Source organism: Balaenoptera musculus, chromosome 18 (genome assembly GCF_009873245.2).
Source record: "Balaenoptera musculus isolate JJ_BM4_2016_0621 chromosome 18, mBalMus1.pri.v3, whole genome shotgun sequence".
Taxonomy (NCBI): Eukaryota; Metazoa; Chordata; class Mammalia; order Artiodactyla; family Balaenopteridae; genus Balaenoptera; species Balaenoptera musculus.
In genome coordinates, this window is record NC_045802.1 from 72,904,818 (window position 1) to 72,921,838 (window position 17,021).

Sequence of the window (17,021 nt, forward strand, 5' to 3'; positions counted from 1 at the left end):
ATAAAGGAGCATAGCATGTATACTTTTCACTGGCAGAAGGTTTTAAGAGCCACCCTTGTAAGGGAGGAAGAAGAGTGGGAATGGGCGGAAGCAGAGGCTGACCCACTATGTGAGAGTCATCGTACCTCCACTTGATTCTCGAGTCCGCATGCGCGATTCAAGTTATCGGAAATCGACATAGGGTCAATGACATCTTGTATCAGCCAATCACTGGGTGTGAGTCACCCGGTGAGAGTGGGCTTGACCTGACCCTCAGCAGTTCCCTGAAGCCGAGGGCAATCACCAGTGAAGGATTGAGCTGTGAGTCCTCAGAAATGCATAGTCTAAGAAGGGTTGGAAACATCAGCTCTGAAGAGAATATCTGGGCAAAGCACCACAGTATCCACTACATAGAACAATTTGTTATCGTGATGCTAGAGAAACATCATTATACTATTATTCTCATTATTATGGGTGTTGCTTGATTTTTTCTATTTGGATATAAACAGTATAAATTGTTGAAACAAGACCTTTTAAGAAGAAAGGACTTATGCCCCATAAAGGGGGAAAATAAAGCTATCTAAATTTAAATAAAAACAAATTAATTTTCTGACAGATGTTTTGGGATATAAATAAGTCCATGTGTTAGAAAAGCATTATTTTGAAAGACTTTTTATTTTGGGGGGAAAAACGTAAGCTTTTTTTTGAAACTGTTAAATATTAATCTCCTGTCCTATTGTTTTCAAATAAATTACATCCCCTTGTCATATTCTTGTCCTAATGTCTAATTTATTTAAAATGGTTTCTCATTGCATCCTCTGGTGAAATAAAAATATATGCATGTACGTGAAAGAAAATTGAAGAATCCTAGGATTACAGTGAATATTAGAATGACATGTGGGTCTGCCTTCCCTGGAGCTTTTATAAATAGATACCCATCTGTTTAGAACAAGTTTAATAAAATGCTGCCAGGGTATAGAATATATTTCTCAAGTTTTAGGTTCTCTGAACCCTCCTTTTAAAAACCAAGCGCTTGATATTTTATTGAATTTAAGGGAAAAAGCCCGAAATTCTTTGGCCTTGATTTGTATTTAATGTATTAGTGTACAAAGAGGTGTTAGTTTGTTGTAAAATGTTTTTAAGTAGTTGTTTGTAGCCAACATGTATTTCCCACTAGATTACTTTAGTCTAAAGTAGGTCACCTTCTGGTTTAAATTAAGGAGGAGGTATCCTTTTATTTTTTTTATTTTTTACTTTGGATTTCAATTTAAAACTGATTTCTAGGATCAAGGACATAAAGTTAATTCACCAGAAAGAAGCACATCATTGGAAATCAGATAAATGTGGTAGAAGACAACTTAGTTAAAACAGCACCTAAAAGGAGTTTAATTGTGTATCTTTTTTTCCCTTAATACTTTATCTTCTACTCTGCTGTGTTCTCTGTTCCTGAAATCCTACTTATATTCATTGTTTCTGCCTAATGTACCCAAGGCAGACACTGGGAATAAGGTTGAAGGAGGGGGTTATAGTCTCGGGAAACACCATGATTGCATATTGTGTGGCAATTGTTGTAGTACTGGCAGTTTTTAATTAAACATCAGAGTAAATACACTTCATGTAATCTTTCAAGTGTATTTGTTTGTGTATATATGGGTGTGTTTGTGTGTGTTTTAACCTGACATTAAGTAGAGATACATTTTTCATGAGACATTTTTCACTTTCAAAAATAATTTCTGAAATATAAACAAGGACAAATGGCAATTTCACCAACCTAGTAGAAGGACAATTTTGAATGTTAAAATGCAAAAAAATAGTAAAGTAGGGTTTTCAGTTTCATAAAGTGGCTGATACATCTCATCATGATAATTATGAACATACTTCATTCTAATATTTTCCTCTTATGAATATATTCATATCGGCCTCACTGCAAATGAATAAATTACAATCCATAATATGCATTGTGTACTGCGAACTTTTGAAAAAACCTAGAACTGTTAGTCTTATCTACTGTGTTTTATTAACACAAGTGTCTATCTAATCACCATTCTTATTCGTGTATTTGAATGGCATATTGATCCTCGTTTGACATAAATTACAATATAATCACATAACAGATTTGAGTATAGCCAACTGCTAGCAAATGAGGAGCACGTGATGAGACAGAACATGTGGGTTTCAGTGCTCAGACCTTATGAACACTTGCACATGTTCAGGAAAGCCCACTGGATAAAATTTATGTATTGCTAATGATTTTTATTGGCCCCTTGGCCCAAAGTAGTGGCAAGCTGCCCAGGAATCTGAAGGAATCCTGTTTTCGGTTAGTAGTCAGAATGCAAAGAGTAATAAAACTCAGAAAAGGCATGGTGAAGGCAAAAATACATTTATCCAGGTACAATGAGTCCAGCCAAACTTATGACGGCGATGCTTTTGTCTTTTTTTTTTTTTTTCTGAGGTTATGGAATTTTGTTCCATCAGGGTATCCTGGCTAGAGAATCCTTTGAACAAAGTCTTGGAAAGTGCTGCATTATCCATTTGTGTGTGTATTTGTTTATGTTGTGTATCTGCACAATACCGTAAAATGGCCAATATGATCCACAGCTTTCCTTTCCCTACTGAATGAATGATCTCTTATATTCCTAGTGGAATTCAGGCAAACCACTTTGCTTATATTAAAAACAGGCATTTGGATAATCCATAATTATAGATAATTGTGCATATGATCTCTCTCTTTCAAGGTAAGAGCAAATTTTCTGCTGAATTGCACTCATACAGACACGATATAGGGGTGATACAGTTAAAAGCAGCACATCAGCTTTTCACTTATTTTTTTATTTATTGACTGATTATTTGTACTTCTCATTGTGAATTAAAAAATAGTTTTCTTGAAGTTATTTAAATTTTACAAACATATAGTTATAAACTTCATTATGTTAGAGTCTTTTTCAAGCAATCAACTAATGGGAGTGTGAGAAGATATTTGGGGAATCTGAATCAGTGGCTGAACAACTGATGATATAAAGGAATTATTATTAATAATTTTAGAGATATAATGATATTATCGTTATGTGAAAAAATAGAGTTGTGATTTAAAAATACACAATTAGGTCTATAAAGATGAAACTGTAAGTATCTAGGATATTTGCTTTAAAATAATCAACGGCAGAGGTCAGGAGAGAAAAGAATAATTGTGAGTATAGAAGAAACAAGGTTACTTATGAGAAGATATATTAGTCAGGGTTCTTCAAAGAATTGGAACCAATAAGATATAGATAGATAAATGATAGATAGAGATTTATTATAATAATTGTCTCATAGTCATAGAGGTCAAGAAATCCCACCATTTGCCTTCTGCAAGCTAGAGAAACAGAAAAGCCAGTGGCGTAATCTAGGCTGAATCCAAAAGCTTGAGAACCAGGGGGATGAATGGTGCAAGTGCCGGTCTAAGGCCCAAGAACCAGGAGCGCTGGTGTCGAAGAATGGAAGAAGATGGATGCCTCAACTCAAACAGAGACAGAAAATTCAGCGTCCTCCGTCTGTTTGTTCTATTTAGGCCTTCAACAGATTGGATGATGCCCACCCACCTTGGTGAGGGTGATCTTCTTTATTCAGTCTACTGACTCAAAGGCTTATCTCTTCCGGAAACATCTGATAGACACATCCAGAAATAATTTTACCAGCTGAGCACCCCTTAGCCCAACTGAAGTTTGCACAAAAAATTAGTCATCACAATGGACAAGTGTTGGAGGTGGGTAGTGGGTACATAGAGTTTAGTATACCACTACCCTTTTTTTGTATATGCTTGACATGTATATGTTTGTATATGTTTGACATGTTCATAGTAATGGTTATATTTTTCCTTTCTTTTTTGGTATATTTTTAAAATAGGGAGAAAGACTGTTTCATTTGTAAGTTTTGCTACAAGGCAGGTGTTCAGAAGTTTAAATCATAAAGCCTCAGATGCCTTGGAGATGTATAATCTAATCTGGCTGTGTTCCATATACACAGGCTAATCCAGCAGGCAGGCAGCTGTTCCCCAGTAGAAATCACACACAAGGTTAGCAGGGGAGAGAGAGCTGATGACCTCTGTTTCTTTAGATGTTGGTGAATTGAATCAGGCCCTCAACTAGTAAATAGTTATAAACACAAGAAGCTGTGTCCCAGTGCAGAGAATGGGAGAAGAAGTTTGCTACCAGGAACTAGGGAGGGATGCTGGATTACAGCAAAACTTGAGAATAATAACAGAGCTCACATTCTAGCTGGGGGAAATATAAGGCACCTGGGGATCTAGGCACACACTAGTAATTAATACTAGGGCTGGAGACCAGCTATGGGCTGGCAACTGAGGGAGGCCCATCAAGCAGCCAGGATACTGTACTTTAATAACAAGACTAGTGCCAACATACCCCATTTCCCTAGCAGTGGCAATTGTCTTTTAAAATTGTGTCAAGTATAGTTAATATTATCCCAGTTACTGTAAAGATTTGGGCCAGTTGTATGAAATTCTCAATACCTGTAAGCCTTTAGGCTAGTACAAGTAGGGTTAGTCAGTTCCTGTTCTTCTGTGACATTTGTGAACTCATTCTCAAGCTGTCCATTATTTCAGGGACCACCCTAATCAAGGGCATGCCCTATGTGAGACCCAAATTTCACTTATTTGCCCAATGTGTTCATTACTTGCAACTGAGTATGTCAGTTTCTTCTACTTATGGAGGAAATAAAATTAGTATTCACAAGATAACGATGACCAATGATCCTTATTAAATATGAGGTGCTTATTTGGCACATAATATGAGTTCAATGAAGCCTTATTAGTATCAATAATAAAGGAGAAATAAAATTTTTTAAATATTAATAATAAATAACTTATGCAATGAGTTAACAAAAGCAAATCCTAAATGCTTATTCAGTGAAATAGTCATAACTATCTTAAAACAGAACTGTATATGCCACGTGGCAGAGCCAATGGAAAAGGGATACCCGAGAGAGCTGTTGAACATATGGCCTCAAATACCTTACTTAAGCAGGTAGAAATAAAGTTCACAGGAAATAAAAGCTAGTATTAAAAAAAAAATGAAGCATGCAAAATCAGGATGATAAAGCAGCAAACATGATAGTCATAAATTCCCAGAATTTGGTTGAATGTGCAGAAAATTTAATAAGCACAGCCATTATCAAAAGTGCTGAGAGTAAGCAGGAAGGCAGCTCATGTGTAAGGATCCTTGAAGGGATGGGGGCAGAGCTCTGCCAGTGCACAGAAGCAGACGCAGAGGTGCAAGCTGAGAACAATGACCTTTTAAAATAGAAACAAATGACCTACTTAGAGGACACTGAAAAGATCCGAGTTTAAAGAAGAGCTAATAGGAAAAGCTCAAATAGCAAATGTGAAATCCCTGAAATTAGAGACAAAACCCTGTATTATAGGATGAAAAAATATCAGCAGATGTAAATTCAGGCTCTTGTAGGCATGTGAAACACCTGGTGTGTCCCAGGTCAGATTTGTATTTTCTTTTGCCAAATCTGCCAACTCCAGTATATGTACATCAGTATTTTCAGGATTGGGATTTTTGGTGAATGCTGAACCAAACAATTATATAACCATTAGGTAATTCCCACTAGACCAAAAGATCTGAGATAAGGTTACTGCTTCACTCTTTCTACTGGTGTGAGCACATCACAAAGCAAGTACTTAACACACAGTAAGTACTTAATTTTAGTAACTTAACTTATTAAATAAATGAATTATTTCTACTCTTATGTTTCAAGATTGTGATGTTTATATTACATTGTTAATTGTAATTTGTGAACAAAATTATTAATTCAGCTATGCCTCTGATAATTTCTTATATAAATTTAAACTCAGTCTACAAATAATGTTTTACAATTTATTAATGTAAATAGTTGTTTAATATGTATGGGGGTTATTATACATTGAATGAAATTTGTTTAACATTAATTCTGGTGGTTGTAAGAATCATAATAAAAGTACACAGTCTAACACACAATTGTAAAGCAATTATACTCCAATAAAGATGTTAAAAAAACCAAAAAGTACACAATCCAGATCATTTTGCCTTTCATGACTGGCCAAATAATTCAGAGGAGTGATATGTCTCCATTTCATAAAGACCAACATTTGTTAAGCAAATACTTTTAAAATATATGCAATTGATGAGAGAAAAAATTCTTCTTCATTCTCTTCTTTATATGAAATTTATCCCATTTGGGATGTGAGCATAAAATACCAATGGACACAGATCAGAGTTATTTAAGAATTAGGGAAGATAAACCAATAAAGTCTTGTATTATATTCTGAAATGCCTAGTATAGTAATAAGTCCTCTAAATAATTGGAACATCTGGGGATGAAATTAGAAACCGAGAGATGATGCAAGATTCATCTGCTGAGTCCTCTCAGTGATCATATTATCCCTGTGCTTCAAATTTTTTGACACTTCCTATAACCCAGGCTGTCTCATTTGACATTTGCATTGTTCCTTAATCTTCATGTATTTTTTAAATCTTGTATCGCCAACCAGATTGAAATCTTCTGGATGACAATTATTAACTTGATATACTTTTGTCTTTTCAAGGTTGCTGTCAGGTATTAGGTGCTAATTTAAAAATAGCTAATTGAATATAAATAAATCCATTAAAAGAAGCAGTAGTACATGTATACTTATAAGATGTATTGAAAATGCAATGGTCATTTCTCCACTGATTGACCATCACTAAATTTTAAAGTGAGTCCCTTGTAGGAAAGCATGCTCACTAAGAGACTCAATTGTCTAGAAAGAGTACAGCAGCCTAATTTCCAATTAATGGCAAGGTCACAACACACATAGCCTCTTAGGAAATTAGATTAATCAGTGAATGGTAGATTTTTCCTGCCTCTGTGGTCTTCTGCTGTACTCCTCATGCTGGGTAAAGTGAAACTCTGTCTCTGGTCAAGAGGGGAATGGGAAGAAGTGGGCTGGCTGGGGTAGCCACTCTAGAAACCTCTGATGGAGATACAGACAAGAAGGTTCACGTCTGGGAGTCTCATCCTGGAGATGATCCAAAGTTGAATGGTGTCATATATCCTCAACTAGGCTAGAAATAAGTGCATAGCACAGAGGGGACATGGGAGTGGTTTGTCAAGATGAGTAAGGGTGAGAAGTAATGAGAAAGAAGGGAGTTGCCAGACATGCGTAGGTGGGTTTGGTTTAAGGTGGTCCCACTATCTAAGAGTGCAGGCAGACTGGAATTATTTATAGGGAATAGATCCAGGATCAGACTAACTCAGAAATAAACAAATACAGTGGTTGCTTTATTGTTGTCTGTTTGTTTTATTTTAAATGAGTCCTGCCTGCTCTTTAGTATGGTAAAAGGAAAGAAACAACATATACGATCTGTTGTAATCATAGGTACATACACATTTCAGGTTTATGTTGAATTGCTTCCTGTGATTACAGGTCAAGAAGCTCATTCCAAAAGAAATTATGAATTTTAAAAATTTGCTCTGGGTTGTAGTTTGAAAATCATCAATCCTCCTTCTCATCATCACCTTTGTCACCAAAATCTCCTTGGCTACTTTCAAATAATCTGCAAGAAAATATTCTTTTACATTGTGGGACAAAACCAGACTGCACAATTTACACAGAAGATCAATGAACACAAAGAAAAACGCATGTGGAAATTGGTACCTTTCATATTATTGCACAAAGTTCTTCACTCCCTATGTGTTCATGTTTTCTAAGCCAAGACCAATCATCAACCATTACTAGCAACATAAAAAGATTCAGAGAATCACATCAAGGATACAGTACTAGTTAGTAACACAACAAAGGCAACATTTGATCTCGGTTTGGGACAGAGAGATCCCACTTAAGGAAGACTTGATACTCTACTGTGGCATGGATATGTTGACAAACAGCAAACAGGAAAGAGGAGAAAAGCTAAATAGCGATTGCAGTGTCATTTCACACTTTTATTATTGCTTTTACATAAGCATCATAATATACATTACCTGTCCTAAAGCTGGAAAGAATCTTAATGCAGCTGTGAAGCAAGTACAGCTTCACAGACCCTTTCATTACTGCTCTTGCATCATCAGCAAAAGCATTAGGGACAATTACTATCACATGTCTCCATATCTTTATTAAGCATTTATGACCAATTTAAAATCCTGCAATGTTTCATGTACCCTTTTACTGCAAAGTGTATTAATATTACTTTCTATACGAGAACAATGAGGTACAGGGTTACAACCATCTCAGTTTTAATTCAGCAGAAGCAGAAGGAATAGAACAGTCTTATTTCCTAAGCCAAACAATGAAAACAAGTTTGCCAAACGGGATTATTATCTCTTAGCCTGCCAAACATGGTTATTATCTCTATATTCCTACATATTTTGGAAACGCAGTCCAATAATACACATAGAAAAATCATTACATTTATGGCAAGGTCAGGTAATATGCATAACGTGCTCCAGATTTTTCCTCTCTTTCCATGAAAAGTTACTCCTGTAGGTCAAAGGGTTGGCTGTGTCTAGAAATGACCTCTTGATCTACAGCAGTGACCAGCTTAAAAATATCTCTTCCATCATAATCTCAAGCTGCAGATTTTTTGCTCAACTTTGATCCAAGGAGTCCATCTTTGCATTGCAAGGAGAAAGGCATTAAGGTGGTGTCAACCCCATGTGGAATAAATGGGAGAGATAGAATCCAGATCTTTCCATAATTATTACTGAGAGAAAATGCTACAAGAAAAGTATATACCTACCACTGGTCCATAGTAGGTATATATGAAAGATGTAATTGCATTTCTCATAAGAGGTAGGATTTGCCCTGGAGAGCTCTGCCAAGGTTCTGGAGTCTGGATGTAAACCAAGAACCTGGCATATCCCTATGGGGCAATAGTCACCTTATAAAATAAAATTTATGTATTTACTTAATTATGCCATTTGATGCCCTTTCAGATTCATGGTCAAAGTTCAACTCAACTAAATATCTTTGTGATGAGTGTACTTCTCAGGCTGAATGAAATAATTTACTGATTTTCTAATCACGAATGAATCAGAAATCGATTAAATGTTCATTAACCTCATGCCATGGACAGTTAAGAAGGAGACTGCAATAAAGCATTTCTAAGTTTAATCAATATTTTTCTTCAACTGGTATTTAGGGAAGAAAGCATCAGGGTACAGTTAAATCAATAATGTGAAACACGTTTTATATGTAGAAGAGTGACTAAACATTTTTATTGTTACTGATGCTGGAACTAGTGGGTAAGGTTAAACTAAAAGGCAAGAAGCGAGACTATTACGAATTTCCTTCCTTTGAAGTTTTGAATAACAGGCATAATTTTGACCTCCAGCTTAGTGATTGCGTCCAGAGAACTGCTAATGAGGATTAATGGCATTAGGATTGCCTTGCAACACACACTCACACACACACACACACAAGCTATACATATACACATCATATGTGTGTATACATATATATATATATATACATATGCTTTAATTGTGTTAATGAAATCACAAAAGCAGAGGGTTTTGTTGCTGTTGTTTTGTAGTTCTTTTATTTTTTTTTTTCCTTCTCTAAATAACGCAGAATATTTCCCGTGGCTTGAATTCCCACTTCTTGAAAAGTCCCATATGACTGGCTACACTGGTGACACCCATTGAGCATTAGGATGGAAAATTACATCCTTCCTTGGACTGCTCAGGCTTTGTCTTCCCTATCTAGAGACAGCTACTCTTGATGTAACTTTCTTGAAACTTCTTTCCTACCTAGTATTTTCCCATAGATGCCATTTTAGAGATAGATTCTGCCTCATTTCCAAATCACGACAGGAAAATTTAATGTGGCATCAGAATTTAGGATTAATTAGATGGAAGCATGACTTTTTCACACAGGTAACTCTCCCCTAGAACATCACTCTGCAGCTGAACTCCAAATATTAGCTGGTAGGAGATGCATATCCCTTCCCAGGGGAGTGTCGTTACTCATACGAGTGAGGAAGGTGGTGGTCACTGGGCTTTTTCAGATACTGAGAAGTAAAAGGTCTTTACCTCTCTTTTCTTCCCCCTCCTTCTCCTCCTCCTCATCCTCCTCCTTCACCTTCACCTCTTCCTTCTTCATCTTGTTCATCTTGCTTTTCTCTTGACTAATAAAGGGCAGATTGACTAAACCTCCATCACTTAGCAGAATACATTCATGAAAAGTGGAAGAGTTAATTTTTTCTACATAATAAAACTAAAGGGATTGAATTCCCAGAGAGAGATCATGCTGAGAAGACCCAGAAATGGGGAATTAAGGCGTCTGGAAAGAGAATGAAGTGATTCACCTGGAGATTATAAAATCTCTCAGCACAAAATTTTAGAAAATTCTTGTACGAAGATAATGTAGACTTTGTTGCATTTAAGATAAGGGTCTGCGCTCTGTCTCTGAAGTGTCATGGTGTCATTGAAATGGGAAGAGCAAGTGGAATGACCAGACAATGGCCTTGGAAGCAGAAGACTGTATAGAGAGTCACCAAGGAATAGGGAAACTCTCCCAGCTTTGAACTCCCCTTTCCACCTGAATCCCAGGAAAAGAAGTCGGAATGGCAGAGATCAGCCCTAACATGTGGAAGGGATTAGAGCACATTTCATTTGATTTTCAAAGGATGGGATATTACTGTTGACATTAGAGTTATATATAGGGAGAGGTCACATCTTAGATATTGAGCTTATAAAAAAATATAAACCAAAATTAGCATGCTGAATTATTAAAACTTACTTAAAGCAGAATTATTATCAGTATTTTTATGTTTTGAGCTCACTATTTTTTTAGCTACTGTGCCATAGCTAAATATGTATTAACTTGGGGAGTGATTTTGTATTGTTGCTTTTAAAGGCTACTGGTACAAAAATACAGTGTTTATCTTTAAACTAGTGGAAAATTCATATAAATATGTGTAATATGTATTTTTATCTCACACAAATTTTGTGTTGATAGTATGGCAGTATGCTATGTTTGTGTGTGTGTGTGTTTTCTTCTTTAGAAGTTCTTGGCCCCAGGGTCCTCTGTGTATTAAGCGGGCTAAAGAGTAGAGTGGGTTCATCTCTGGATTAGGTCAGGGCTCAACAACTATGACCCTTGGACCAAATCCAGACCCCACCCATCTTTGTATATAAAGTTTTACTGGAACACAGCCAAGTTGATTCATTTGCATATTGTCTATTGCTGGTTTCTTGCTGAAAGCAGAGCTGAGTAGCTGTGACAGAGACCACATGGCCCGCAATGCCATAAATATTTACTCTCTGGCTCTTTACAGAAAGAGCTTGCCAAACCTGGGTTAGACTTTCCCAACTCAAGAAAGAGGGTCTCCTGTGTCCCTTCTAAAGCCAGATGCTAGATCCGGTGACATGAAATGGCATAAGACACAGAGTACTATTCTGTGGACAGGCCAAAGCCAACCTGTTAAATTCCATTGTGTCTAATATTTTATTTATAGAACATTTTCGAAAATAAGTTTAAAATAGTAGAAGACGCATTTTATTTCTTTAGATCTTTACTTTTTTTAAGATGATACTATAGATCTTCAGTCATACATATAGCTATGAATATATATCTATATATGTAGATGTATACATATATATACATAATCAATTCAGCTAAAAGTTTTTAAGGGTATTCTTGTGCCCCATCTCATCTATATGCTACGTTATACAAAGTGGGCTATCTAGTAGCTTCAGCTCGGTGGATAAAAGTCAGCTGTTTCTGCCCCTGTGAGGGAAACAGTATATTTCTAAAGAGACAAATATCTGTATTCTAATAGTCCAACTATTAGAAGGTTTTGTATCATAGGATATAGAAATAAAGAATTGCACTCTAAGCAAATTGAAATTAATGACATCTTGGGATAGGCAGGACAATAAAACACATCATAGCAGGCACAAACATTGCCGTTTGAATTAGGATTTTTTCAATGTTTATTTTCTGATGCAAAATTTAGAAATGGAATCAACCATATATTAAAGAAGCACAAATAGAAAATAGAATTTCCTTTAGTCTTTCGTCTTCTCAGCAGGCATCCTGTTTCTGTTCTTCTGCTGTGTGCAGGAGTAAATCAACAGTATTTTTGAAATGTTTGTCTAATTTTAGGCAGACTAGACCATGCTAATATCCTTGAATTTGGGGACCAGGCTAATGGGCCATTAGATTCCAAGTTCTATCTTGAATAATGATGGCAAAGAGTTTTTGGTGGAAGGAGTCCTATTACCAGAATTCAATTACATGCAAAAGTGAATCTTTTTCTAACATAACAAGTGCATATTTTTGCCATGGTAAATGCATTCAAATGTACCCAATTTTTCTTTTCTCACGAGTGGGGAAAAAACTAACCTCAAGTTCCTTTCTCCCATTCCTGTTTTCTACTCCACATTTTCAGATGAGAACATAAATGCTGAGGATGAGTAGATTACACCTGCAAGTAGATGTCTTGGCAGCAGCAGGAGAGAATTCAGGATTGACATAACCAGTCTGTGCATCCTTCCACTGGGGAAGGGATGGATTAGGAGCTCGGGATTAGCAAATGCAAACTCTTATATGTATGTATGTACGGCTGAATCACTTTGCCATACACCAGAAGCTAACACAACATTGTAGATCAACTATACTTCAATAAAATAAAATTTTTTTTAAATATGTGCCTTTATGATAACAGACATACTGAGTTGCTTTCCAGAAAAACAAACAAAAACAAAAACAAAAACTTTAAGAATCTTTGAAACATGACTGTAGATTTAGCCTCAAGAAAGGCAACGTGGGACACAAAACACTAACATGAAAATAATGTCTTCTACAGACTCAAGATTAAGAAACCAAACAGCTGGAATGTATCAAGTAACAAATATCGAATACGTAGGTTTACTGTTCATTTGATCTGTAAACTTTTTACCTGAGAAATAATCACATTGTGTTTATATCATCACTAATTAGAAAATTGACAGATACACTTACAAAGCAAGGCAAGGGTTATTTTTAAAACAGTAAAATATTATTTCTAACACATTTAATATATCTTAGGACTATATGTATAGGTACAACTTCCATGTTTCATATACATGTAGGGTCGTGTGTGTGCATGAGTGTGTCTGTGTCCACAGGTAAGAATAAAGTGTTTTTGGATATTCAAAGTATTTTATTTCTTCTTCTGACAAGGAGAACTCTGAGAATGAAAGTTTATAAGAAATAATGGAAAAGAAAAAAATGGAAAAAAGAGAAAGAAAGAATGGTAGTATATGTGCACATATACTAAAGAAATTATCAAAGATGTAGACAAAAATACAGATATAGCTTCTGTATGTATAAAATGCAGATAACAGGACTATGATTAGTAGCAGAATCTGTCAAAAATCTAATTGTCAAGCTAGGAGAATTACTAAAATATGGGATATCTGTAAGGTAAAATATCTTATGAACTTTTAAAGTCATGCTTTATGGGCTGAATTATGTCACTCACAAAATTGAATATACTGAAACCCTAACCTCCAAGGTGACTGTATTTGGAGACAGGGCCTTTAAAGAGGTAATTTGAGGTTAAGTGAGACTGTAAGGGTGGGTCCATTATGAGAAGAGAAAGACACCATGACATGCACATACAGAGAAAAGGCTATGTCAGGACACCGAGAGAAGGTGGCCATCTGCCAGCCAAGGAGAGAGGCCTCAGGAGAAACCAAACCTGCCAACACCTTGATCTTGGACTTCCAGTTCCCAACACTGTCAGAAGTAAATGCCTGTTTTTTAAACAGTTAAAAAAAAAAGAAATAATGGTAGTCCTCATTTTACTTATATATTGATTTTTGGAAATTGATTTGCAGATTTATCATTTAGATCTGAAGTCCTGCTCCTATTGTCAGGGGCCATTGTGCACACAGAGGTGTGTCTGCTCAAACAGTGCGGAAGCAGCTCACCTGTTCTCCCCTTCTTAGAAGAGTGGAGCTGCCAGAGGAAGCCCACAATTACAGTATTCCTTGTAATGCCACAAACTCTACTCCAACCAAGTATACGAACCTTCTGGGTTCCCTGGGCTCTTTGAACTTGGAGGCTCTGTCTTTTATTAACCATTATCTTTGGTTCTGAGTACCTCACATGGCCTTGGTGATTTTGTGTGTTCAAACATCACATAATCTCCCATATTTCTTCTTAATCTATTCCTCTGTCCTCCAAGTAAGCAAGATAAGTCCTTTGGAATTCATTAGCATTTTTTAAAGAAATATTTAATTACTAGCAGCTAATGGAAAATCTTGGAAGCTTGTGCGTGCATGTGGACGTGTGTGTGTGCAGTGCCTGTGTATATCGTTGTGGTGATGGTGGTAGCTGTGCTTGTGGATGTGGTTATTACTGTAGTTGCTTAAGTTTCTAACCACTTTATTTAATTACAGAGATCTTAGAGATGAAGAAAGAGCGTGCAGAGAAACAATCACGGTGGAGAATAATGGTAGCTGTAGAGCAGGCTTTTTTTGGATAACAAAATAAATTCTAAATTTTTGGGCAGGATGTGATAGAAGTAGCCTACCAAATTGCAGATACTCTGCCAACCTCTATTTACCCTCCTTAAAGCTATATTTTGGAAAATGCAAGGTCTTCTTTGTATCTCTCATAATGGTTTAAGCCAAGTAGATATTTAACAAATATTTGGGGTGTTTGGATGTAAAAAGATTTGCAATCTTGGCTGCTTCTGGTGTAATGGAATCTCATACCTAATTTTTCTTCATTAAGAATCTTTTCTGGCGGCTGGCTATACGTCAGTTGTGGTGGAGAGATTACAGTTCTGTGGTCAGCCTAAAACGTAAAACTAATCCTCTGTTATAAAAAAACAAAAACAAAAGCAAAACTTTTCTACCAGAGAGTTAGCTAACATCCCTCAAAAACATATACAAATATTAATATTAAACATATTTGGAAATATTCTATATGCAATTACATACATATATATGTATATAATTTATCAATATTTATCTAAATAGTTCTTGAAGTTTGTATATGTGGCCAAATTTGCATTTACCTTTGTACAATGATACCATTTCAAAAGATGCATATATAGACATTTCTGCTCTTGGTGTTAATAAAACTTGTGCTTACATGTTTAATAAGATAGAGCAAAAAAGTGAACTCATTTAAAATAACTTAAAAGCAATAAAGCCAATATTTTGGCAAAAATGAAAGGACGAGATGTGCATTTTAGCCTAAAATTTTAAAAATCCATGTTTTCTCAGATTTCAAAGGGGAAATAATTATTGACTTCTGATTGGTTAAAATTGGAATTTGTGATAAAATAGTGAGAGAATGCATGTAATAGAAGTTGTTTCAAAATTCCGAGATTTGGAATTTCCTGGCTGTCCAGTGGTTAGGACTCAGTGCTTTCACTGTGGTAGCCCAAGTTCAGTCCCTGGTCAGGGAACTAAGATCCCACAAACTGCACTGTGCAGCCTAAATTAATTAATTAATTAATTAATTAATTAATTAAAAAAAGGAATTCTGGGGTCAAGTCATGTCATGCTATAATTGATTCCAAACTGTGAATTACATACATACATTTAGATTCATAAATTTAACTATCCAACAAATATGCAATATATATCTATTACTGTAAGAGACTAAAGTGGATGTATATGTAAGTAATAAAAAACCTTTCCTCCAATAACTTACCAAAAGATATTTATAGCAAAAACTGGGCTATAGTATGACTTCTATTGGTTGTTTTTGGTTTGTTTTCAGAGGAAGTAGTTTAAATGCTTAATCCATTAAAATGGAGTGTCTTAGAGGAAACTGAAATCCGTCAAGGGTTTTAAAGAAGCCATCCTAAAAATGCTTCAAATAGCAATTATAAATTCTATTGAAACAAACAAAAAATAGAAAATCTTACCAAAGAAATAGAAGTGATATAAAATAACCAAATCATAATTATAAAACTGAAAAATAAGTTAGAAATAAATTTAAAAATAAAGCTTGCTGCACAGGCTTAAAAGTTGAGTGGAGATGATAGGATATATAATCAGTGAACTTGAAGACAGACCAATAGAATTTGCCCAATCGGAACAACAGAGAGAAAGTAGAGGGGGAAAAAAAAGAACAGAGCTTCAGGAATTCATAGGACAGTAATGAAAGATCCAACATTATTATCAATAGAATTTCAGGAGAGGAAAAAGAAAGTGGGACTGAGAGTATTTAAAGTAATAATGGCTGAAAACTTACCAAATGTGGTGAAAGATAAAAATCTACAGAACAAAGAAACTGAATGAATCACAAAAAAGATAAAACTAAAAAAATCGACTCTAAGACACATCATAATTAAACTTCTGAAACCTAAAGATAAAGGAAAAAATCTTAGAAGTGGACAAAGAGAAATTATCCAAGGGAAACTCAAATGACAGCAGATTTCTTACCTGAAACCATGGAAGCTGGCAGGAGGTGGCACACCATTTTTAAAGTGTTGAAGAAAAAATGTAAGGAAAACTTTCCTTCAGGGATGATTGGGAAATAAAGATGTTTTCAAACAAAGGAAAATTAAAAGCATTTCTTGCTAGTAACCATACCCTTAAATACAGCTTAAGGAAGATCTTCAAACAGAAAGGCAAATAAAAAAAACACACGAACAAAACACTCAGTGCATCAAAAAGGAAGAAAAACCCATGGAAAGAGGAGAATTGAGAGTACATATAATAGCGTATCTTCATGTGTTTTATAAACCGATCTTCATGATTGAAACAAAAATTTTAATAGCATTGGAAAGGAAAGTCGATGGTTTTAAAAGTAGAGAAGATAGAATGATCTAAGTGGAAGTCAAGTTTCTAAACTCACTAAAAGTGGTAAAAAAAAAAAGACTACATATAATTATGTCTTAAAATAAAATCAGGGCACTCTGATCAGAACCAAAGAAAGGAAACTTTATTTCTAATGCTTTACATTTGATTACATATTATTTAATTATTTCCCCAACAGAAAATATGTCTTATTTAGAGACTTCTCATACATACCATTATTTAGTGATATGTATTAAAGATCTTGTTGC